We start from the raw sequence: 26,642 nt of genomic DNA on the forward strand, positions 1-26,642 counted from the left end.
CCTTGTCTAAAAAAAAAAAAAACAAACAAACAAACTAAAAGAAAAAAAAAACAAAAACAACAACAACAGCAACCAACCAGACTGTGGATGTAACAGTGCTAGAGAGCTTGCCTAGCAAGCTCACAGCCTTGGGCTTGATTCTCAGCCCTCAAGGAGGAGGGGGGAATTGTTGAAATAGGACTGTATTTACAACAATCACCCCGGTAAGCAGTCCAGAAAAAAGAGTAATGTTCTAGCATCAGAGCGAAGTAGCTCACAAACAGGCATGCCAAAAGATGGGGGTGGTACAGACAGTCACAACTGCATTAGTCATAGCTTTTTGTTATAGAGAACAACACACTGATCTTTCCTTCCTGTGACACTCGTTTGTTTTAAATACTGCAGCTCTCCTAATTGAACAACGGCACTTTGCAGTGGTACAGTTCATGTAGGAATCCCTACTTATAAAGATTTCTGAGGAAAATATTGAAGAATAAGGCTGATCCCAGAACAGCCCTTCCACACGCCTTTGGACTATAAAATTTCTGGCTTATTGGTAATAAGCAAGGAAATGCCGAATTTTGTCTTGAAAACCTGTTCTGTGTTGTAAAACCCTTTTGTTGACTCTCTCTTCTTACTGTATGGATTTAAAAAAAACAAGTAAAAAAAAGCAACAACTGGCCAGAGACTATTATTGCAAGAATATTTACTGTTCCAAGACATATCGCGACTATAACCAGCCCCAGAAGCATGTGATTCCACTTGCAGAATTTATCCTGACTTGTAATTATATTTTTATACAGGAATCTTTACACCAATATTGTGAATATACAGTGAAAAAGTCACAGACAGCTGCACGTGAAGAAGATTCATAGATACCTCTAGAGGAGCCCTCTACACAGCCTTTTAGGGTCACAGGTAGAAGAGTATCTGCTGACCCCTTTCATCCGGGTACTTGGGAGGCAGAGACAGGCAGATCTGAGTCTAGGCCCATCTTTATCTACAATGAAAACTCTACATAGTGAGGCCCGGGCCAGCTGGGGATACACAATAAGACTCCATTTCTGGATATGTTTACGTCTTTCGTTTGACACTTTTTATTTTCTCCATTTTTCTCTAGCATAAACTTCCCCCAAGTGAGAGAAACGTTGAAATTTCGATAGCGCATGTCAGAAGGGTCTGCCAGCGAGTGTCTTCAGAGGGCACCGCCCTGATAGCATTCTGTGGTTTTGATATGGGAACATCTGCTTTCCAGGGTGAATATAATCCTGATGTCCTGTCAGGGGCGTCCTTAATCAGAAAGACCAAATTGCTTTGTTCTCCTGCGACATTACAGAAATGGGTTTCACAACCGCCTTCCAAACAGAACTGTGAAAATGGTGCGCGCTGGAGTGTGGTGCGGCTATTAGAGGGCCCGGACTTACATAATCCCCTCCAATTATGCCGGAGAGCAACAGTGAGCGTCTGGATGGGCTGGCTTAGAGATCTGAAGACTGGGGTTCCGGCCCCGTTTGTTCCCTCAGCTACAGGTGTGCTTTGGAGCTAATGAGAATCATAATCATAATTACCAGTGTTATTATTAACCACGTGATGGCCATGCACTGCTCTCTGTGGTGCTTTATTATTCACAGTCCTCATAACTTCTTTTCTCAGGCTATTAAATACCCCCATTTCATTGATGAAGGAACAGGGGCTCAGGGAGCTTCCCGACCTCTCCGAGCTGCCCGCTTCTAAGCTGGAGAGTGAGGCGTCATGATGTTTCTGGTTTGTTTAGTCCACTGAGGGGCTAGCCATGCCCAGCGAACGCAAATGGAAGGCTTCAGTTCATTTTGGAGGCAGTGACTTACTGGGGCAGCTTACCAAAAGAAAACCGTCTGTGGGTGCCGTGAGCCTCTGCCTCAGACCTTTAGTTTGCCGGATGCAGAGATGAGCAGAATGCTAACAGAACATCTGTAAACAGACACAGCAGGGAGAAGGCTGGAACACTGCATGCTTCAATCAATGGGGCAAGAAGAGAAATCCAATGTCAATGACAAATGTCTGAACTAGAGCACATGGCCCATAGATCCTTTAATGACAGCGCGTGCGCGCACACACACATACACACACACACACACATATACACATACATACCCACACACACATATACACACACATATACACACACACATACACACACATACACACACACATACACACACATACACCACATGTACACATAAACACACACATACACATACATACCCACATACACACATACAAACACACACAAACACACACACGTACACACACATACACATACACACGTACACACATACAACACATACACATGCACACATAAACACACACATACACACACATATACACACATACACACACACATACACACATATACACATACATACCCACACACACAGGTCCAGACCCTAGCTCCTGCACGTACTAACTGTGGGGACATCGGCTTTAATTTCTCTGGGTCCCTGCCTCTTTATCTGTATGATGGGACTAGACCAAAACCTAATTCACTATTTATTAGGGGTATTTAGGGGAATCATATGTAGTGTGTTTAAAGCAGCCTTTGGCACTTTGAAAACATTTATTATAACTTGTCCGTGTTTGTGCCTGCCTGCATCATGGTGTCCTCAAAGGCCAGAGGGCATCAGATCCCTTGGAACGAGAGTTGCAGGGGGTTCTGAGCTGCCTGCTGTGGGTGTTGGCTACGGGGCATGAGTCCTCTGTGAGGGCAATAAGCACTCTTAACCACGTGGCCATCTCTCCAGTGTATCTAGTGCCTCTTTAGTGCCACATGCGCTCATCAAAGAACATGCAGACAGGCATGGCTAATTCCTTATCACCGTGGTGGTCACCAAGGAGCTAATGCTCTGTTTCTGCACGTTCAGTTCACACATGGTTCGTTGCAACCAGGCCCACACCTCTAAGGAGGGTCTCTGTGTATCTACTAAAATCTTAGGACTTTCCATCACTTGGTGTTCTGTTTAATTTATATTAACCTGAAAATCAATCAGTGAGGTGTCACCTTTCTCACCATTCACGGCTCAGTTAAACGATGGGGAGTATTGGAAAGCATTTCATTTAAAAATGCTATTTTTTTATTACCCTGCCATTGTCGTCTCACTAAGCATTCTGTAATAGAGATTAAAGAATTAAAGGGCCCACGAATAACTAGGGCCAAACCTAAAAACAACACTGGAAACATAACGATCTTCTAAGTGCCTTAACTCTTTCAAGTACATTGCTTGTCTGGCAAATACAGAGCCTTAGACTAGCGTGTGCAAGGTTCTGGGCTTGCACAGCAGTGCAAAACAAAATGCTGTCACACAAGACAGTATGGATGTTTTTCTGGAATTGTTGTCTTGTCACTTTCAAGTGCTCCAATATTAACACTCTGTATTTAGCACTTCGATCTCCTTGTAACAGCACACGAAGTTCTGATCTCTCTCTCTCTCTCTCTCTCTCTCTCTCTCTCTCTCTCTCTCTCTCTCTCTCACACACACACACACACACACACACACACACACACCCCTGCCTAGGTTGACAGGTATAAAACATGCATTAGGTGCTTTTAAAGTCAGAAAACACAGTCCTGTTTTAGGAGGAAATACCAGTAGGCGCACTAACGCGCAACCTGAATGAGTACGCACATGCTAATTAATTAAATAGTGAAATATCTGCTGCTAGGTTGCGAAATGCTGACTAATTAAATAATGAAACTCTTGGCAAAATAAGGGTCAGATGGGAGTGTTGAGATGAACGTGCACGAACATCCATGTCCCCCCATTTGGTTGATTATATTTCTTCATTGCAATTCAGAAAGAGCAATGAGCTACCTGCCAGGTGTCCTGCTGGTCTGGGGCTGCCGGGACCTGGAGGGCAGCTTTCGCTACTCTTAGAGCGTGCATGTGAGCTTCTTTCCCTGGTGGGAGACTGTCCAGATTTTGAAGCATAGAGTCATTATTTAGTCGAGAGTTCAGTTACATCACAATCACCTAGCCAATGAATTAACTCATTAAAGATCTAATACAGGGAGAATAGCTCAAGTGGTTAGAGTTTGAAGAGATTGTCTGCCCCAGGCCAGGCCATTTTCCCTGAAAATACAACCTTAATCACACACATGTCAAAACTCATTTAGTATGAAATTGATAGTGGTTTTGAAATTGGTTAGTACTTGTTTAAGAAAAGGCATTGAAAATGTCTCCAAGGTGCAACACCCACCCCTCCTCTCTCTGCTTTCTTCCGGGCTCTGTATCTGAAGTGCTTTGAAATCTCATTGCTACACCACATCTTGAAATAGTGTACCTTATAGCTAATGTGAACTTTAAAAAAAAAAAACAAAAAGAAGAAGAAGGTTTTGTTCTTCCAAAACTGACCTAGAATGGAAACTTAAGAAGATATCCCACATTACAAAACCGTAACCAGGTCTCACGTTAGACTTGAAAGGCTCAGGATATTTAATCTTGTTTACATTAAACAATGGAATTAAAAAAAAATCCAACAAAGCCCCGAGCGTTTTCAAAGATTGTTTTTGGAAATAAGAAAAGCTTAATTTAGGCAGTAAAGATAATTACTTAAAGAGTACGTAGTAGTGAGAATCACCAAGGGCCATTTTACTGTGAGTCACAATGCTGTGCGGTCAGAGGTATACTTTTTAAAAAAAAGATATCCTTTGGTGGTTTTCTTCTGCCTCCCGACTTTTCACAAATTGCCATTACTTTCTGGGGCTGGGGCTTTCGTCTCTAGAAGATTCTCCACACCAGAGATATAACCCCTGTGGTCTACATGCTACACGGGGTTGATGGTACATGTATGTCAGTCCCCTGTCATGTGACCTTCTCAGTTCCTTTCCCCACTCCATCCTGTCTCTTGTGTAGACACATAAGATGTTCAGTACACAAACAGGATGGCCTGGTGTGAAAAGCAAGAAGACGAGGCAAACTGAACTTCTGTGAGGGAAGGTTGCCATATCCGGGCATGCTCCCTTTGACTAAAAAGTCAATACCGACTTCCCCACCACACAGCAAACGATGGCCCTTTGAGGATGGTCTGAAGACTCTTGCTCATTGCATTTGAGAGACAGCAGTGAATTAAAGTAGTGCTGTGACTAGGAAATGTTGAGTGGTCAGAACGTGTGCTTATAATACTTGACACTGCACGCAAGGTGCATTCACGGTTTGTCTCACTTGCACCTCGCAGAGCCCTTGTTAAGGGTCAGGCATTATTAGGTGGGCAAAGAAAGGGCAGAGTGACGAGATGACGGTGTTTTCCTTCAGTATCTCAGGGACGAAGCAGCAGCCTGTGGGAGCGTCTGTCAACTGGAGAGCATATCATTAGCTGTGGTCACTGTGGTGAGCAACAAACCAGTCCCAAGATTAGACTTACGCCAGCTTAGGGTTGGAATAATTAATGTAACAAGCCGCCTCTGTGTACATGTGGACAGAGTGGCGGGGACTGGATGTGATCAAAGCTTATAAATGAATATTATGTAAACAGTAAACATTTAACGAGGACCGACTTCTCTCCAGGCACTTTACTCGGCCCCTTCTCAGACGGTTTTCTGTTTTACAAATGAGGAAATAGAAGTTCCTAGTTACCGAGTGGCTTTTCTCAGGCCCCCATGGCAACACAGGAATTGCTCAAAAACTAGGATGAAAAAAAAAATCTTATCTCAAAGAGCTTGAAATGAGGAAAAGCCCAGAGCTCACCCAGGCATTCAGACGTTTGAACAGTATATGCAGTACAGTAAAGTTCTTATGGGAGTGGAGATCTTCAGATGACCTTTCCCAGGTAAGTAGCACAAGGGTGAACATGACATCATCGTAGAATTCTATGAGCCAGGGAAGAGTCTCACAGCCACTGAGGTCGGCTGTTTGCTGTAGTTAAGGGCATGAAGCTACGTCCTTCAGAAAAGCTGGAGAGACATCAACAGGAGGCCCAGGGGGTTAGAGGTACCCATAGAGGACTGTACTGGCTGATATAGGTTTCATGGAGACACCAAATCTCACACTCACTTGAATGGAATCTTAGAACTTAGGTAGGCAGAGAGGAAGAAAGATCAACCAGGTAAACCTCTATGACTCGATGGCATGGTTTAGCAGTCGACAGCGTCAACGTGATGCTTACAGACCAGCCAGGCTAAAATGTTTGAGTGTTTTAGAAAAACTGCTAAGAATTAGAATTTGGGGGAAATGGGCCAGGGATGTGGCTCGGTGGGAAAGGTATCTGACACCAAGTGTTAACACTGGATTCAATCCCCAGGAGTCGTGTAATGGAAAGAGAGACTTCTGTGAATGCTTGGGAAGTGATGGTTCAGTAATAATGATGCAGATCAGACGTTACAAAGTCAGCCACACGCCATTGACAAGGCCAAGGGAAGGAGAGAAGCATCAGCTAGGACTGGAAGAGGGAGGGTGTTGGAGAAACCAAGCTTTAAAAAGTATACGTTTGGCACAGGAAACAAAACAGGTCAGTGGAGAGATCTAGGACCTACAGGATATAGATGAAGGAGAATGACAAGGGAGGTGGCAAGACCTTAATGATGAAATTATGGGAGGGTATTATTGTTTTCCTGTCTACAAAAGAAGTCCACTGGTTTAGCCAGGGGACCGAAGAGAAAGTCATTGAGCACAGGGAGAGGAAGGGAGTGCATTCAACTGACCTGCCTAATGCCTATCTTCCATTTCCCATAAATTTTGTTTGTTTGATGTCTTGAGATTTCTAAAACTGGAGTGCAGCTTATTATCCTCAAGCCATTGGCAGTGACATAACAATCACGCTGCACTTGTCACTGCTAGCGTAAACATTAACTGGAATGGAATACGTTTACGTTGTGGCTGAGTCAATATCATTTACATACGTTTTTGATGGTGACGTGTGAAATATGAGATGACGTTTTAAAAATGTATGCTATGATTTAGCATTGAGATAAGTGAAAGTGTGCACGAAGAAGAAGAATATAACAACAGCAAAGAAAACACCCAATCTTGATTATATTTCTTTCCTTGGCTTGTGTAACAGATGTATACAAACTTGGTGGTTTAAGCCAGCACACGTTTATCACCATATATTTGTATAGATCAGAAGTCTGAGAGGCTTCACCAGGCTAACATTTAGGATGTTGGTATGTTGCATTCAGCTTCCCAAAGCCCTGACGTAGAACCTGTTTCTTCGACATTTGCAGCTTCTAGGCTTTGTCCATATTCCTTGGTTCACTGTCTCTTCCTCCACCTTTAAAACCCACAGTAGCAGACAGGCTATGGAAGTCACGTCTTTATAATCCTTCTGCTGTCTGCCATTCAAGCATCTTCCTCTGATTCTGACCTTAGCCTGAGAGGGTTCTCTGCTTTTAAGAACTCGCGTGATTGGGTTAAAAAAATCACCTAATAAAAAAAACAAAGGACAAAAGAAAGCCAACACCAAACAATAACTGACCGATGGACCGACAGACTAACCAACAAACAGCAACGAACCAATCAACAACCAACCAAAGAGTCAACCAGTGCCAACAGCCAACAGCCAACCAGCTAAACACACAAAGCCAACCAGCTAACCAACCCACAACCAAACAAACACCGACCAACCAACCAAACAAATGACAAAACAAAAACAAACACAGAAAGAAAAAAACAAAACAAAACCAGGACACTCTTCACATCTCAAAGGCAAAGTTCCCTTCCTCATGTCTTCTAACACTCAGAACTCAGGAACTGGACACCTGGAGAAGCTGTTTTCTGTTCAACATGTTGCAAAGCAATGTTCTTCTGAAGATGAACCGCGTCATGTTTTCTTTCAAAGCAATGACCAGCATCTTATGCAACCACAAATATGGATCATCACAAAGAACACACACACACACACACACACACACACACACACACACACACACTTTACATTTTATTAGATTTTACTGAAAACCAAACAGTACACCAAGGTAAGGCAGGAATGCCGTCATCCTTGAGAAAGATATGGACAGTTACAAATCTGGAGGCTCTTGTCTTGGGGCACAGCCTATCACAGCATTGACAACTACCTGAGCACTGTCTCTTGTCAGCTGCAGTCTGAATTAGTTCATTGGCGGCCACTTCGTTATTGCTACATTTATATTTCACTTTCATGAAACTCTTCTTTTTGGCTCTTGACCTCTTTCTATTATAAGACTCAAATAACAAGTCCGGGTACGTGTTATTCCTGGGCCAGAGTACGTTAGTGACAATTTCCAGTGTGGGTGGATCTGAGGTTCTGAAGGTTGAATGAATATTTCCAGTTTGCTTTTTCTATCAACATCAAAGGCTCTCTTGTCACCAGTACCCCCACTTGCTTCTGCTTCATGGCTATTATGTAAGAGGTTCTCAACCTTAAGATCTTTCACAGAGTTCTTCTTTCATATACTTATGTCTTCAGTTAATTAAAGAAAGGCTTTCCCCCCACTAACTACCCATGTCAGACCTGCACAGGAGGCTTCAATGTGTGTTGACACATTGCATTTAATCCCCAGAGTACATCCTGGGGCCGCAAATGCCAGCCCTGCAAGCTGAGCTTCTTTTCTCTCAGTCATACCCTCCAGGGTATCACTCTCCACCCTGCAGATGAGGCTTAGCTGTGTTTAATATTGGTCATAATTAGCTATATCAAACCCTCTTCAATCGCCAAAGATCTGTCAATATGAAGATGCCTGCGCTTAGGTAGATGTAAGCAATATTGTAATGTTTTCAGAGCCCCCAAGACCACCACTGTAAGTCAATGACAGTCATTTACACAACTGGGCCTTCTTATTTTTACTTAAGACAGAAAAGGCTTTTAAAAGTAATATTGTGTAGAAATTGCAGCTAAAGATAACCATTCTTTATATCTTATTCTCTAGCCCCTTTTGATTTTCTCAATAAATCCAAGTGTTCCCTAAAGGATAGTACAAGCACATGTCTAAAAAGAAAATTGCTGGAATGCCAGGTTTTCTCTTTTTTTTTTCATTTTTTATTGAATATTTTATGTATTTACATTTCAAATGTTATCCCCTTTCCTGGTTACCCCTCTCCCATTCCCCCTGCCCCTGCTTCTGTGGGGATGCTCTCCTTTCCACCCACCCACCCACGCCCACCTCAACACCATGGCATTCCCCAACACTGGGGAAACGAGCCTTCGCAGGACCAAGGGCTTCTCCTCCTATTGATACCAGACAATGCCATCCTCTGCTACATATGCAGCTGGAGCCATGGGTCTGTCCATGTGTAGTCTTTGGGTAGTGGTTTAGTCCCCAGGAGCTCTGGGGTGTCTGGTTGGTTGGTATTGTTGTTCTTCCTATGGGGTTGCAAACCCCTTCTGCTCCTTCAGTCTTTCTCTAACTCCTCCATTGGGGTCCCTGTGCTCAGTCTGATAGTTAGTTGTAAGCATCCTCATCTGTATCAGGAATACCAATTTTTTTTTTGGTTCTTTTTTTCGGAGTTGGGGACCGAACCCAGGGCCTTGCGCTTCCTAGGCAAGCGCTGTACCACTGAGCTAAATCCCCAACCCAGGAATACCAATTTTTATAGAGACCTTAAAGTACTACTATGGTTTTAAAACAACCAAAGAACTGAACCTCTAGTGGAATATCAGGAACAGAGACTAGGGCAGAGACTTCCTGCTGGGTTGGGGGGTGGCTAGGTTGCGACTCAGGTAGGACACTTAACTGGCATGTGTGATATCCTGGGTTCCCTAAAGAGCACAAGCAAACAGAAAAGGAAAACAAATTCCTAGAATAAATCCTTTAAGAACAATTTATCAAGCCAACTTTTAGGTAATTATAGGCCTAGACAACAGGAGCAAACTATATTTTAAAATTTACTTTTATGTGCATGGGTCTCTCTCTCTCTCTCTCTCTCTCTCTCTCTCTCTGTGTGTGTGTGTGTGTGTGTGTGTGTGTGTGTGTGTGTGTGTGTGTGTGTGTAAAGCTACAGTATGCTAGTGCCTGCCAGTCCAGGCTATGAGAGCTGGTGGGAGCATTTCCTTCTAGTTCAGATTCAGGATACGGTGCTCATAGCGTGAGTTGGATTTGGTGAAAGTGTTTACTCCGTGGAATTTGAAAGACAACATAAATCAGAACTATCTCCCTAATTTATACCTCCCAGAGGGATAAATGCACACTCTATACTCAATTAACGTCTAGTTGTTATCTCAGCAGACTCTAAGCTGGATCCGCTCAGACACAACTCCAGAACCCATAAGACGGCACACAAAATGGGGTTCTGAATAATACCTTAGTGTGTTTCAGGAACTGTAAAGTCAGGGGAGATGCAGGGAGGCACAGCCCTTCAACTCCTGGCAGCTACAGCTCAGTAGGGAAGCCAGAGAGCCACCGAAGAACCCAGGTGAGGGAAACTCTAGCTGGTTAGGAGACATGGCTAGGAGAGCGTGGAGTAGGTAAAAGGAGGAATGGACTTGGGGAAGGACAGAAACGCTTTTCTAAGAAAGTGATCACAGGCAGAGGTGTTAGAGGCTCAGTGGTTAAGAGCACCTGCATGGCACACAGTAGGTGCTCAGGGGAAAAAGGTGGGGAGGTAAATCGTATCTGCTTCCGTACTGGAATCCTCAAAGAGCTTTGACAGCCGTGATCTGGAGAACGCAGGGTTCTTAGATTTCAAAACTGTTTTCTGCCGGAGATGTCTTTTTGACCCCTCTACGTTCTCTCTTAAAAGCTGGTTTCCAGGGACCGTTAGCACCTGCTGGCTGGAAGAGCTCCAGCTCTCTGTGAGATCACACACCGGAGAGCGGAGGCCTGTAGCTACACAGCAACCACGCAAGTCCCTGTGGTTTGCCCAGTTAAGGGGGGAGGGGGGCAGGGACGGTTCTACTTTAAAAGCCCAGAAACTGGCAGGCCACGGGGCTGTGACGCTGTCGACTTTCACGTCTGGATATTGTGTTCGTGCGTACTTGCGACTCGTGTTGCATCTTGTCCCTTTGCTCTGCAGTTGTCAACGGAAAAAATTTCTCAGTGAAAAAAAAGAACGCAGGCACAGGAGCAGGCTTAAAGTAGTAGGCACTGAGGATGGCTCAGTGGCTAAGAGGACTGGGGGCTCTTCCAGGGGACTTAGGTTCCGTTCCCAGCACTCACAGGCTCACGGACATCTTTAGCTTCCGTTTCAGGAGTTTTGATGCCCTCTTCCGGTTTCCTTGAGCGTTAGACATGCAAGGGACATATATGTAGGTCTTTGAATGCAATGTCAGCATATTTTGCTCTGAGCAATAAAACCTTACTCTAATACTAGTTAAAGGTGCTTCGGAGAGGTGCTGATAGGGAAGAGGCAAGGCAAAAACTGCGGGACACAAACGTACCTTTGTGAAATCTGCTATGGAAACACCTTCAGGGACCTGTTGTTGGAAATCCTAGTGGCCTCAAGCAAAAAGGCTCAAGGCACACACTAGGGGGCGCACTGGAGTAAATCTCTCGGTTGGAAAAGGATAAGAGGAAGGTTGTCACTCCTCTTCCGGCTGTGCTATCTAATCATCTCAACCTCCCCTCAACCTCCCTCGCTCTTCCCTTTTCACTGACTTTCACGACGGGAAAAGAATTTCACAGGTTAGTAGGGAGGAGGGTTGTGTGCTACATAACGAGACATTGTTGTAACCACAAACAAACAAGCGAAAAGAATTTCCCATTCCAAATTTGCATGATTATGCCATCCTTACGGAAAACAAAGCCCTGTGCATAATCTTGAATAGCCATCAAGGGGTCTGTATGTTACCGGTTTGACTCGAGCCTGTGGATCCACTGGGTGGATTTAGTAGAAGGAAAGTTGTCTCTGAAGCTACTAAGCAAAGGCGCTCTTAGGATCCGGGTGTTTTTGTAGTTGGAGGTTGTTTGTTTTGTTTGTTTGTTTGTTTGTTTGTTTGCTTTTTTGTTTTGTTTTTTGTTTTTTTCTTTGTTCCTGGAAGTCAGAGCCATGGAAAAGATCTGTCACAAGCCCAATTGTCACATGGCCAGGCAACCACGGAGGACTGGAACCACTTAATTAGTGAACTAAAATAAACTTTTTCTCATTTGGAGTTTTTTTCTTTTAGGGATTTTTGTCCACAGACTAGAAAGTTGTTTAGCATGCCATCATAAATTCCTTGGTATGACCATGATCAAAAAGACCAACCACATAACAATCCCCCTTATACTGTTAGGTGCTCTTATATTGACCACATATCATTTATAAGTCTGCTAATTTGCCTATCATGATTGAATCCTCTCAGAATGCCCTAAGGGAGGTGCCTATTTTTGGTTTTGTGGGGTTTTTTTCCTTCTTTTTCTCGTCTTCGTCTAGCATTGTGAATAGGAAGTAACGAATGGCTACTTCATAGTACTTTTCTAAATCTCAGACTAATTTCCCATTTTCAACAAATTAATAAGCTTCCTTGTCTTCTTCCAAATGTGGCTAAAAATAAGTAAAGAGAAGTACTATTTTTTTTTAAAAAAAAGATTAGCTTATTTATTTCATGTATGTGAGTACACTGTCTCTGTCTTCAGACACACCAGAACAGGGCACTGGATCCCATTACAGATGGTTGTGAGCCACCATATGGTTACTGGGAATTGAACTCAGGACCTCTGGAACAGCAGTCAGGGCTCTTAACCTCTGAGCCATCTCTCCAGCCACAGTGCTATTCTTTAAAACGCATGGTTTACACTGGGCGTGGTTGCCCATGTATCTAATTGTCGCACTGTGTTTGGAAGGCAAGTGGATCTCGGTGAGTTCAAAGCCAGGCTGGTCAACATAGTGAGTCCCAGATCGTCAAGGCTTCATGGTGAGACACTGTCTCAAAATAAATGAAAAGCATTGCTTACATATAAAGCCGGCTTTATTTTATTTTATTTTTTAAAAGAAACTGGTATTTGTTTTCTACTAGTCTTATCTTCATTTTGCCAAATAGCTTAACACTGGAAGCTACCGACAATCTCTGGTAGCAAGTTGGACACCAAGCCATTAGGGAGATACTGAACAGGCAAAGATAGTTCCTATCTGCTTTCGGACCAGGCTGTGAGCTCAGGGACAAGGGCGCTCAGCGTAGAGGAGTCCAGTCGCCCTGACATTCCTCTTTGGTACAGCCTGCTCTTCTTTTCTAAACTGTTCAAGATCTTTACAGATCAGGTATGACCTCCCCGCGTGCTCACAGGACATGGAGCCACGAATGTGCAGAAAACTTCCCAGACCAGCATCCACCGGCTCGAACCTGAGGAGGGCGCTCCCTTGCTGTTACTGGGGATGCCGATGGACATGGAGTGTGGAGGAGGCTGTTGCACAGAACGCTGGTTAAGTTGTTTGTCATAAGACACCACATGAAAGATCATCAGTCACCACCAGAAGTTATAGTTCCGGGAACATTACCCAGGATGCCTCAGCGAAGATTCCAGGAGTGAGCGCAGGCAGTAGGAGTGGCTCCGACGACAGCAGTCAAGTTCGGTACAGGTTGCTGGCCAGGATTCCCGTATGCTGATGCACGGACAGCGAAGGCTTCCTGGGTCCTCTTCAGGCTTATGATGTAGATTTTACTTCCTGCTCTCTTATAGATGTACAGTTGCAACAGAAAATCAAAGACGTTCCACACAAGTGGATTTCTGATACAAGAATGGTCTTCGTTTATGGGACACTAAGGACTTATTATTATGGAAGTTTCAAGTCAGAGGAATCCAGAACTCCAGCGTGGACCCCTCTCTAGGTTGCCTGGTGAAGTGGAAGTTATCCTTGCTGAGTTCTTGCTCGTGGGATATTTAAGCAGAATCTCCCACAACTACGGTAACCTGCGGGACCTTATAATTCAGACTGTATAAGCACAATAGCAGAAACTGTCCTATGGTCTGTAACACACACACACACACACACACACACACACACACACACACACACACACCACCTTTATACTTACAATAAGCCTTTAGCAGCAAAAGAACTGGGCAGATGTCTACTTTCCTATCGATAACACCGAGTTATTACTTACTGTGTTTCATCTGAGCCACTCTTAACTCCAGCTGACCAGCCCTCAGGGCCACATTCTTATGACTCACCTAACCCAAGGCGTCTCCTTCCTCCGTTCACCTTCTTCTCTCCCTTGTGGTTCTCTCATGATACCTGTCCCCTTTCCCCGCCAGGCCTGGGAACCCCAAAACCTGCCTATGTCTCTTCTACCCAGCTATTGGCTGATGGTCTCATACCATCACTTGGGTCTACTTGCGGACTCTGTCGTGTCTGGGACAACCAGGTCTGGGGGCTAGCCTGGGCTACATAGTGAATTCCAGGCCAGTTAAGGCTACAAAGTGAGTTCCAGGATAGCCAGGTCTATATGGTGAGACCCCATTTTGGGGAAAAAAAATCCAAAACATGTATATAATTAGGGCCAAGAGATATACTTCCCCGACAGTGTGTGCAGGTGATCTTAACCTTGGAGTAATCTCTCCAGCTCCATGAGCTACACTTTTTTTTTTTTTTTTTGGTTCCTTTTTTCGGAGCTGGGGACCGAACCCAGGGCCTTGCGCTTCCTAGGTAAGCGCTCTACCACTGAGCTAAATCCCCAGCCCCGAGCTACACTTTTTAATGATTTTCCTAAGGGTTATAAAAAATATAATCTACTTCTATTATTTATTTAAAACATTTCTTTAAAAATGCAAATTTAAAACAACCTAGTGACTTAATTTAAATAGTATGCAAATAGTTTGCTCCAATGAGACTCTGTTCCTTCTCTGTATTTGTCACTTTGTTTAGTTGTGAGCAAATGCCTGAGAGAAAGAACTTAAGGGGTAAGGATTTACTTTACTGTGGTATTTACTTATGGCTCATGTGTTCAGAAATTTCAGTCTTCAGTCCTTGGCTCTGTTGATTTGGAGTCCACGTTGAGGGAGAACACCCTGGAGGCTGGAACCTGTGGAGGAAGCCGGTCCCTCCCAGCAGACACCAGGCAGAGAGAGAAATAAACAGGCTCTTAGACAGCCTGTAAGAAGACACCGCCTGTGTCCCGTTTCCTCCAGCCAGGACCCAATTCCTAACACGTCCAGGACCTCCCAAAGCAGCACCATCAGTAGGGGACAAAGTCAACACAATGAGTTTGTTAGGGAACAGTTCCTATTTCACCCACCTGTAACACTCTTCCGTTGTGACATTTTTGTTATACATTCTTAGTGGCCATAAGCCTTGTCAGAAGTCCATCAGTTTCATGTTTATTGTTATCATTGATGCCCTATAAGTTGGTCAGGACCTTCCTCCCCTCCTCCCTTCTTCCTCCTCCCCTCCCTTCTTCCTTTTCCTCCCTTTTTCCTTCTTCTTCCTTCTTTCTCTCTTCCTCTTCCCTTCTTCCTCTCTTCTTCCTTCTTTCTTTTTTTTTTGAAGATTTATTTTATTTAATTTATACGAGTACCCTGTTGCTGTCTTCAGACACACCAGAAGAAGGCTTTGGATCCCATTGCAGATGGCTGTGAGCCACCCTGTGGTTGCTAGGATTTGAACTCAGGACCTCTGGAAGAGCAGTCAGTGCTCTTAACCACTGAGCCATCTCTCCAGTCCTTCTTCCTTTTTTCTTCTTTCCTTCTTTCTCCTTTTTCTCTCTTCTTCCTTCCTTCCTCCTTTCGTTTTCCTTCCCCTTTCTTCTTCCTTCCTTCTTCTCCCTTCCCCCTCCTTCCCTTCCTCCCTCCCTTCCCCCTCCTTCCCTTCCTCCCTCCCTTCCCCCTCCCTCCCTTCCTTCCTTTCATCTTTCATCCTCCCTCCCACCATCTCTATCCTTGTTCCCCTTTCATCTGCGACAGGAAGTATGTGAATGTGTGAAACAGGTTTCACTATGTAGCCCTGGTTGTCCAGGAACTCACTATGTAGGCCAGGCTGTCCTTGAACTTACAGTGGTCTACATGCCCCTGCCTCTTGGTCGGTGGCCCTTTATAAAATTTCTGTTCCTCAGCTGCATAGTCCCAAGTTAGTAAGTTCTCTCTTCTGCCTCTTTAAATTTGCTGTCCGTGCATACAGTGAAAATCTCATTGTTGTTCTTTTCATCTTTAGAGGTTAGGGCTTCTACGTAGGGTTCTGTGGTTCTAGCTTGTTTATCTGCTTGCTTGTTTTTATTTGGAGACACGTGATACCCAATCTGGCCCTAAACGTATGGACTCGGGAAGTCTTTCTATCTCATCCCTTGAGCAACTGGTATAGGTATGAACCGCTGTGCCGTATATTTAGATCACCCCGAACCCACTTTAATCTCTATGTGGTGGTACATACCTCTAGTCCTAAAACTTTGGAGGCTAGGGTAGGAGGGAAATCATGATTTTGAGGCTAGCCTGGGTTAGCTAGAAATCGATGGCATACTATTCTTGTATTTCCCCCCTTCGTGTTATGCTATGCTGTGCTGTGCTATGCGATACAACGCTATGCTATACCATTCTATGTATTTATTTATTTTTAAAGAAATCACTCATCTCTCTGTTGCCCCGGGTGAGCTTTAACTCAGGGATCAAGCACTCTTCCTGACTCAGGAAGCTAGAACTGCAGGCACCCACCCTTATACCTTGCTTACCCTTTAGCCGGGATGTTTCTCAGCTCGTTGTGTACTGGCACTATAGCTGATTTGAAGGTTCTTTTTTTAAATTGTTTTATTTCTATGGATATTTCACCTGCATGTGTGTCAATGTTACTGCAGGTGCACCTGGTGCCTTTGGAGGCCAGAAGAGGACGTCAGAATTTCTGAAACTGGAGTTACAGATGGTCGTGGGCTACCACGTGGATGCAGGGAATTAAACTAAGGTCTCCTAGAAGAGCAGCTGGTGCTCTTAACTGCTGAGGCATCTCTCCGGCCTTGAGTTTTGATTTGTTCTTAAAGGACGTTTAAATTCTGTTTTTCCTCAGGGGCAACGTCTACTGGCTGTCGTTGTCCTGTAACAGTGGCCAAGCATCGTTTCTTTGTGTCCCTGGTACTTTTGGCTTTGCTGTTTGAAATCAGTTGTTGAAAATATTATAATGTAAGAGCTCCGGAAATCACATTATCCCCTTGCTCAGGGTGTCTTGCTGTGGCTGAAGTTGGCTTGCTTAATAAGTTTCCCATGTCATTCTGTAAAGTCTGAAAATTCTTGTTATACCTGTCTTAGTTGCTTAGCCCACTGGTCAGCTAATTACTGAGCAAGGCTTCCCTAAGTTCCTTGTACAGTTCTACCATTGCTGAATGACTCTCTCTCTCTCTCTCTCTCTCTCTCTCTCTCTCTCTCTCTCTCTCTCTCTGTGTGTGTGTGTGTGTGTGTGTGTCTGTGTCTGTGTCTATGTATCTGTATGACTCTGCCTGTCTGTCTGTTCTTCTGTCTCTCTCTCTGTCTCTGTCTCTCTCTGACTCTTTTCTCTGTCTCTGTGTGTGTGTCCATGTCCCTGCACCACACTTTCAACTCCCAGAGTATTTTTTCATGTAAAACTCAGTATTTCTTCTTTCTAGTTTTTGCAAACATTGTTTTCCAATTTAAAAATAACAGCTTAAATAAATATATATAGCCAGGGAGTGGCGGCTTTAATCCTACCACTCAGGAGGCCGAGGCAGGACAGGCTGATCTGAGTTTGAGGACAGCCTGGTCTACAGAGTTCAGGGACAGCCAGGGCTACACGGAGGAATCCTATCTCAAGAAACGCACCAAACAAACAAAGCCACCAGCCTCCCTTACCATGTTGCAAAGCTTACAAACTCTTCTCCACAGAAAACACTGCTGTTCATAGCAGACGTGCCATGCTTACATTGTACTTACTGTGTAAATAATTAAACAGACAGAAACATTGAACAGATGGGGCACTTAAGATATACATAATATATTGATATAAAACATGGCTACTGTGAATCAGAGTTGCAAGGATGTACTACCGTACTGCAGGGTGCCTGCAGCATATGCAGTAGTGGTTTTCAAGGCCTTTAAAAACACTCCTCTGCATTCGACATCATTTGTGTGCATCATGATTAGACAACTAGTATTCCTTAGTATCAATAAAACTGCTAAAGACTCTAACCATGAGGAGTATCCATAAAGTGATATTTAATCTAATTTAAGGTAAAAGGTTTCAAGTGAAATTTGTGGATAGAATCTGGTGACCCAATTTCTCTTCTTTTTTTAGACACCTCTTTTTTTTTTTTTAAGTAACGAAACACAAGTTGAATTGCTGACTTTTAGTTCTATACTCAAGAGGTCAAGTGGGAGAATGATCTTAAAGGGATTCTGTGAATATAAACATCACCATCACATTAAATTACTTTCAATATTTGTGACTTGTGTTTTCCACATGTCACAAAGCCAGCAATGCCTAGTTAAATCGGCACACAGTTTAAACAAACCAATTCTTCTTTTCAATCAGGGGTTATGTACCATTGTGTTATCCATGAGTACATACACATGTTTCAGGATCACACGCGAGGGTTTGTATTTTAATCAGAAAATATCAATAGCTAGTTAATGAGTAACCTCATGAAATCAAAATGTAACCTCTAGGTTAGGGCTAGAGAAATGGAGTAGTATTAAAGTGCCTGCTTTACACGCACAAGAACAAGGCCCTAGTACAACAACAACAACAACAACATACACACACACACACACACACACACACACACACACACACACACACACACACGAACAATGAGGGAAGGATCTAATATTTGTGTAAAAACATGTTTTCTAAGCTATGCCTTTAACCCTGACACACTGGCTTTATCTCACTGGGTGGGAACTTTCACCACAGTGTGGTGACAATTTCTGTATCTCTGTGATAGCAAGGGTAATCTATTGTACAATTTATGATCCACCTGGACTTATGAGATCTAAGAGACGCCCCCAACACTCTGAACTCTATAACAATCCATATGGAAACGGTGTCTTAGCACTATTTAGAGTTTCTTTTCTTAGGCTAACAATTAAATATCAGGGGTTGTTTTTTTTTTCCTTTTCATTCTTTCTGGGTTGGTACTTTGTGGCTCATATCCTCTGTTTTGAACATGTGGGGTTTGGGGAGGGAAATAGAGAGACAGAGACCAAGGCAGAGAGGGAGAGGGGAAAGGAGAGGGAAGGGGACTGGAGAGAGGAGGAAGGAAGGGGTTGGGGAGGAAAGTAAAGAGAGGAGGAGGAAAGGAGAAGGAAGGACTCTGGCAGACCAGGAAGTGAATCATTACAACAATGACTGTATCCACGGATGAACATGGATTTTCTTTGTCCTCTCACAAGCTCGGTAAACATGTTGTTTGTTTGTTTGTTTTTAGCTGTTTGAGTCCCAGCAGTAAACACAGTCAAAGAAGCTGAGCTCAGCATGCGCGTGCCCACCAGGGAGGCAGCGCTTCTTATGTCTGAGCTCCAGTCCCATGCTTTCCAGTGCCCTTGAGCTCCAGGGACCTGTACCAGCTAGGCAGGGCCTCTCCTCTGAGACTGAGCCCCAACCGTGCTAGGCTTCAAGGATTTGACCAGTCCAGCTTTTCGGTGTTGGTTTCCGGTTGCAGACTATTTGATCACCTTGTGAACCGTGCATTGGGAACTGGAAAAGTGTGTTTCTTGCTGTGGTGTGGCATAGCCCTAACATACCCATTTAAGCCCAAGAGCTTTCTGTAAACAAGACCTAAATGAAGTCAACTCTAGGTTAAGAGGCAGAGCAAGCAACCAGTTGACAGGGAGTGGATACAAGAAAACCCAGGAAAGAGAAAGGAGGGTCTTTGAGTCAAAGGGTATTTAAGTCAGCATGGAGAAGAAGCTTTTTCCTTCTGGGATGTAGGTGGAGGCAGAAAGTCAACTGGGTTTCTTTCTCTGCCTCTCTGAGCTAGCACACTTTCACTCCAGTCTGTAGTATTTGATAAGTTTCTTATCTACTATACTAATAGTTTTCAAAGATGGGCACCCTTGTTTTCCTCAGTGAGCTCTCATAGTGCCAATGTGGAGCCACCATGAAACTGGTTCCAGGAGGATTTGGAAAGGTAGGAAAAAAAATTCCTCTCTTCTAGGCTGAGGATTTGGTGGACATAGAAAAATAAGCAAGAGCTTGGTGGGGTCTTTCATTGTTTGCCTTCAAACTCAGTGCCCAGGAGGCAAAGACAGACGGAATTCTGTGAGTTTACATAGTGAGTTCCAGGCCAACCAGGGGTATGTAGTGTGACCCTGTCAAGGAAGGAAGGAAGGAAAAAGAAAGCATTATTTTTTTCAACTCTAGTCTTCTTATATCCTTCTAGCATCTTCTATTAATTGAGCTTTATCAGGAATCAGATAGTAAAGGAGCAAAGTGCTTCACAATCTCCATCCCAGCATCACAAAGGGCGACTTGGGACATGCGTCCTGAAAATGCCTATGGACGTCACACAGAACACAGCCAAGTTCCATCACCACATCAGGTGTTCTCATGTTCCTATCTTCGTTTCAATGTATTCAACTAGAAAGTGCTTACGGGCACCTCCTAGGGCCTTAGCTTTATGTGGAAGGCATTAGAAATACGGCAGCAAATAAAAATCAAGACATTTCCTGCTCTCAAATCCCCCCAGGATGGGCATCGAGCAAAAAGTACAGAAACAGCACTGGGCGTTGTTATATGGAAACATTTTCAGATCATAGCGAAAGTATTATTCTAAGTGTCTGCAGCTAGAAAAAGTACTCCTGGGTCAACTTGCCATCACACATGACCAATCCCAGTAGAGATGACTGAAGTCTCCAAACGGCTGCAGTCACCTCCTGATCGGGGCAGCACGATGACATTCCATTGGAAGCCCTCCTACCACTGAGTGCTCAGTTCTTAGTTTTCTTAACAAACCTACCCTTGCTCTGCCTTCTCCTTTTGCCCATCCCCTTGTTTGTGGCGAGACAATGAATTTGAAAGCCACTGACTTGGTGTCTTTGGTGACCCAGCTCCTCAAGTTAAGCCCAGTAAGAGCTGAAAAAGACCCTGTTCATGCTCCAAGGACACACGTCACTAGAAACCAAAATAAAGTCAACTTTAATCTTTAAACTAAGTTGCTATGATATTTGTCTCCTAGTATACTAAAGAAAAAAGAAAAAAATAATTCTACTTCTATATCTTACTCAAATGCAAGTTTGAAAGAAAAAATATAAATTGATGGACGATTGCATGTTACGAGTAAAGTTGCTAATTTATTCTATGTAACTCAGGACAAATTCAGGTTTCAGGAACAATAAAAGTCACTAAGCAATCTGTCAGATAACGGGATAGTCCTTTGTTTGGCCCTGTGTGCTTTCTAATGTAGGGGGATGTTACTGGTGTGTAGGCCGGTCTGAGGTAGGTTTTTCCAGGTTCTTGGCCTCTGGTCCAAAGAGTTGAAAACAAGGGTTCACAAGGCTTTGCAAAAGAAACAAAGTACTCACAGCAAAGGAATGGATTGCTGATAGATACACTGTGAAGGCTGAAAGTGTGCAACAAGAGGACCAGTATTTAAAAGCCCCAAGTATTGTTCAGGCCTTCTATTTATAAGGTTCAAAAGGAGGGATGGTTACTAAGAGAATAAAATAGTCTGGCTCAACCTCTGTTATGGTTAATGGACTAATTGTTTATTCATTTTTTTTCTACTGTACATTTCCCTCCCCACAATGCATCTGATTTTAATGATATGCACAACCAACTCTATGAATAAGCATAAGATGCTAAGTAGAGGTTCTCCCTAAAGTTTTACTAGAGGATGCAGTTTCACTTCGCTGCATGTGCACCCCAAACCAGTTCAGACTGGATTAGCCCTTCTGGTCTTCCTAAAGCACACAATGGAAATATGCTTAACTAGAAACTTTTCAATTTTGTTTCTTATTAGGGTAGGGGAAACTTATACTGTTCTTCAGAAATGGAAACATACGAAACCCAATGCGGGTGTGGGTGATAAGAGTCTAAGGTTGGTGGGTGCATTGTTTGGGGAACCTGTGCAGACTGCCAAGTGTAAGGTGTGTGTGTGTGTGTGTGTGTGTGTGTGTGTGTGTGTGTGTGTGCATAAACAAAACAAAATAGCCAAGCTGAACTATCTCTTATGCTTGCATGCTTTAGAGGGAAGAAATACATACATACATACATACATACATACATACATACATATATATATATATATATATATATATATATGTTTGAATAAGAATGGCCACCACAGGCTCCTCTATTTAAATGTTTGGGATGTTTGAATTATAAGGATTAGGAGGTATGGACTTGCTGGAGTAAGTCACTGGTGGGTTTTGAGATTTCAAACGCCCATGCCAGCCAGACCCAGTCTCTCTCTTTTTCCCTTCTCTGTCTCTGTGTCTCTGTCTATCTGTCTATCTCTGTCTGTCTGTCTGTCTGTCTATGACTTTGTCTCTATCTCTGTCTCCCCCGCCCCTCCTTCCCTCCCTCCGTCCATCCCTCCCTGTGTCTATAGATCAGGCTACAACTCTTAGCTACTGCTCCAGTGCCAGCCGCCATGTTCCCTTCTATGAAGATGGACTAAACAACTAAACAACTAACCCTCTGAAACTCTAAACGCCCCCGATTACAAGCTTTTGTCAGTTAAATAAGAGTTGTCGTGGCCATGGTGTCTCCTCACAGCAATAGAACAGTGACTAGGACAGGAGTTGGTGCGAAGGGTACCAAGTTGGGTATCAATACGAGAGTTTGGATGTTGCCAGGCTATGCGGCATGTTGACAGAATGTGGACTTTGGGACTTCGGATTAGGAAAGCAATTTAACACCTTTGTAGGCCTTAATGGGACATTAAGGAGTGTGGAAGACATTGATGTAAGTTATGACAGCCCAAGAAGTTTCAGAAGGGAAGAATATCAGTAAGTGACCTAGAGACTGTTCTTGTGGTATTTTGGGAAAGAACATGGCTGCCTTTTGCCCTTGTCCTAAAAATCCCAAGGCTAAATGGAGGAGTTGTTGGATTAACGGCATTGGCATTTCCACTTAGCATTGGAGATTTCAAGACAGCCTGGTACCAACTGCTGTGGTTATTAGAAAGCAGAGGGGATCAAACTCTAGTCCCATCAAGTGGCAGAACTTGGAAGATTTGGCCTTGTGGTTCTGTATTTAGAGTCAAGGATACGATACAGGGGTTGTGGAATCTTCCTCTGTGGCTAAGGAAAACTTCCAAGATCAGGCATGTGTCAGCGGTGTCCTTGCATGGAGGCCCAGAGAGGCCATTGCATACATACTATGAAGATGAAGCCTGAGTTGCCTTGGAGACCCCAACATGTTAGAGATGCCAGAGCCCATGGGATTCCTGCCAAGGAGAGCTTCTAACAGTGTGGAACCAGTTCAGGAAAGAGAAGAGTGTTGCAGTGAGCAAAACTGAAAGGAGTTGATGTGATGAGAAGTCCTTTGACATCAGACATGGAGATGTAGAATTTAGAGTTTGCTCTGCTGGTGTTAGGTCTCGATTTGGTCCAGTATTTCCTTTCTATGAGCCTTCCTTCCCCCTTTGAAATGGTAATGGATGTGTTTTGCCATTGAACATTGAGTTTCAGTTTCAAGGGATTAAAACCAAGAGATTGTCTCAAATCTCAAAAGAGACCTCGGACTTTTAGATAGTGTTGAGATTGTGATAGACTATGGAACTTTTGAAGTTGAACCGAATGCATTGTTTTTCATTATGTTTTGGCTATAAGACTATGAGGGCCAGGGATGGAGTGTGGTTGTTTGAATGAGAATGGCCCCTATAGGCTCATGCATTTGAATGATTGGTTACCAAGGAGTGGGACTGTTTGAAAGGATTGGAAGGATTATGAGGTGTGGCCTTGTTGGAGGTGTGTCTTGGGGGTGGGCTTTGAGGCTTTCTCTCTCTCTCTCTCTCTCTCTCTCTCTCTCTCTCTCTCTCCCTCCCTCCCTCCCTCCCTCCCTCCCTCCCTCTCTCTCTCTCTCTCTCTCTCTCTCTCTCTGTCTTTCTCCAGATCAGAATATAGCTCTTAGCTACTGCAGCAGTGCCTTCCTCAATGCTCCCACGCTCTCCTTCATGATAATGAACTAAACTTCTGAAACTGTCATCAAGCACCCTGTTAAATGCTTGTCTTGGTATCTCTTCACAGCAGTAGAACAGTGACTAAGACAGAGGTGTTGGTTACGTTTTTTAAAATGAAATTTAATTTTTAAGACAAGATGGCCTAAAACTCACCGTATAGACCACCCAGCCAAGATATTTAGCTCTTCTGCTTCAACTTCTGCTTCAACTGCTAGGATTACATGTGTACTCTCAGTCAACAACTAGATAGTGTAATAAAATCTGGTTTCTTAAGGGCAGGACTTAATGAAATGTTCCAAATGTTCCTTTCTCAGTATTATTTAATTAGATTCAAAGGAAGTTTCTCCTATTGAAATGCACACAACCAAAGCATGTTAACAAATTACAAAAGAACGTGTAAATAGTGGCCATTGGCTTCAGTTTTAGTCTAGTTAACCTGGATAATAGTTTATATAAGTAAAACCATATCACTCATAAGCTGTACTCACAAACAATGAAAGTAGCTGGGGCAAGAAAATAAGAAGAATCCAGGGAAAACGAGGAGGTGGACTATAATTTCTGAAGGTGCATTTAAGAATTGGCCCTCCCTTCCTACTGTTATATAAACTAAATATAGTACTTGAAACATGGGAAAGGTATAATTCCAATTTTAAAAATTTGTCTGTCCGCTGAAATTTAAGAATGTGGCAGGACAAAATGTGTAGCCTCAGTTTAAAACAATCACGATCACAGCCAGAGCAAAGGAAAGATTTAATAACACTCACTAATTTTTCAGGCAAGCTGACAGCTTGTCTTCTCGAGTTCATGCCATAGAGTCTTAAAAACACGGTTGTGTGGACTTTTAGGAAAGTTTTCATTTTTGCCAATGTCTTCCTATGATCAAGACTGAGCATGCTCTTAACAGCCACCTGCCCCCATCACGTTATTTATTTTCTTCGTCGACGTCTGAGTGACAAGCACATCGATGGAACTGAAACCTCTCTGCGGCCATGGCTTTCTTACCAGGTTGGTTCTCAAGTAGATTTGGGCATTTTAAAAGAGCATCCGTTGGACAAGATTAGTCTTTGTACGATATGACATCCATCCTCGCAATGGATGATGGGATTTTACATTCTCCACACATGAAGCTAGCTAGCTAGTGAGCGGACATGCCGCTAAGCAGTTCTTTTCTTCCTGGTTATCAGGTTAAGCCAGAATGAAGCTGAAAGAATATTACTGTGAGAGTTTACTGGACCAGGGCCAGAGTCCCACCTTCCCAGGATGCCAGGATTTCTGACAACGAAGCCAAGTTAGGTCTTGTCTTGATCGAGGGAGAAGTCAGAAAGCGCCTGGATTCTGAGAAGTAAAGACGCAGGTCGAGGCCGATATTCGTTCCTCCTCCGCGTTCCCTCCCTCCCCCACCTCCTTCCCTTTTTTCTTTCCTCTTTTGATTTTCTTCTTTCTTTGTATGTACATATGTATTTATTTATCTAATCCTTGCTGGTGACGGATTTCAAACACAGGGCTTCAGATACCAGAGCAGCAGTTCTCAACCTTCCTAATGGTGTGGCCTCTTAACACAGTTCCTTATGTTGTGGTGAACCCCCCCACACCATAAAATTATTTCTTAACTACTTCATAACTGTAATTTTATTACTGTTGTGAATTGTAATATAAATATTTGATGTGCAGGATGTCGGATATGTGACTCTTGTGAGAAAGTAGTCAGACTCCCGAAGGGGTTATGGCCCACCGGTTGAGGAACAGTGTGCAGACACACACTCCACTACCAACGATGTGTACATCCCAGCCGAGATGAGGTTCCATTGTATTACCCAGGCTGGCCTTGAACTCAGCTTCCAAGCATTGGGATGAGCCACTGTGATCCATAATGCTACTATTGTGAACCTAAATATTACTCCACAGAGAACCATACAAAACACCAGAAAATTTGGAAGGATATTTTTTACTAATCTATCTTTTTTCTCCATCTTTATTAAATTGGGTATTTCTTATTTACATTTCAATTGTTATTACCTTTCCCGGTTTCTGGGCCAACATCCCCCTAACCCTTTCCCCTCCCCTTCTAGATAGCTGTTCCCCTCCCCATCCTCCCCCCATTACCACCCTTCCCCCAACAATCCCATTCACTGGGGGTTCAGTCTTGGCAGGACCAAGGGCTTCCCCTTCCACTGGTGCCCTTACTACGCTATTCATTGCTACCTATGCAGTTGGAGTCCAGGGTCAGTCCATGTATAGTCTTTAGGTAGTGGCTTAGTCCCTGGAAGCCCTGGTTGGTTGTCATTGTTGTTCATATGGGGTCTTAAGCCCTTTCAAGCTCTTTCAGTCCTTTCTCTGATTCCTTCAACGGGGGTCCCGTTCTCAGTTCAGTGGTTTGCTGCCGGCATTCGCCTATGTATTTGCTGTATTCTGGCTGTGTCTCTCAGGAGAGATCTACATTCGGTTCGTGTCAGTCTGTACTTCTTTGCTGTATATATATGGGCCACATGTGGGGCAGGCTCTGAATGGGTGTTCCTTCTGCCTCTGTTCTAACCTTTGTCCCCCTATTCCCTCCCAAGGGTATTCTTGTTCCCCTTTTAAAGAAGGAGTGAAGCATTCGCATTTTGGTCATCCTTCTTGAGTTTCATGTGTTCTGTGCATCAGAAACCATATTGCTATGTAAAATTAATTATATCTCCTAGTCATGATAATATATATATGTATATATATATATATATATATATATAGAGAGAGAGAGAGAGAGA

General features: G+C 43.6%; 1 long non-coding RNA gene across 1 annotated transcript; it reads left to right on the top strand.

The window, feature by feature from the left end:
• The first annotated feature begins 11,449 nt into the window (after window positions 1–11,449).
• Window positions 11,450–20,448, top strand: LOC134484958 (uncharacterized). Its single transcript, XR_015649118.1, has 3 exons — window positions 11,450–11,545; window positions 13,096–13,745; window positions 16,624–20,448. It is a non-coding gene; the product is annotated as an uncharacterized LOC134484958 (long non-coding RNA).
• The last annotated feature ends 6,194 nt before the right edge of the window (window positions 20,449–26,642 follow it).

This window comes from Rattus norvegicus, chromosome 1 (genome assembly GCF_021556685.1).
Source record: "Rattus norvegicus strain SHRSP/BbbUtx chromosome 1, alternate assembly SHRSP_T2T, whole genome shotgun sequence".
In the NCBI taxonomy this organism is placed as follows: Eukaryota; Metazoa; Chordata; class Mammalia; order Rodentia; family Muridae; genus Rattus; species Rattus norvegicus.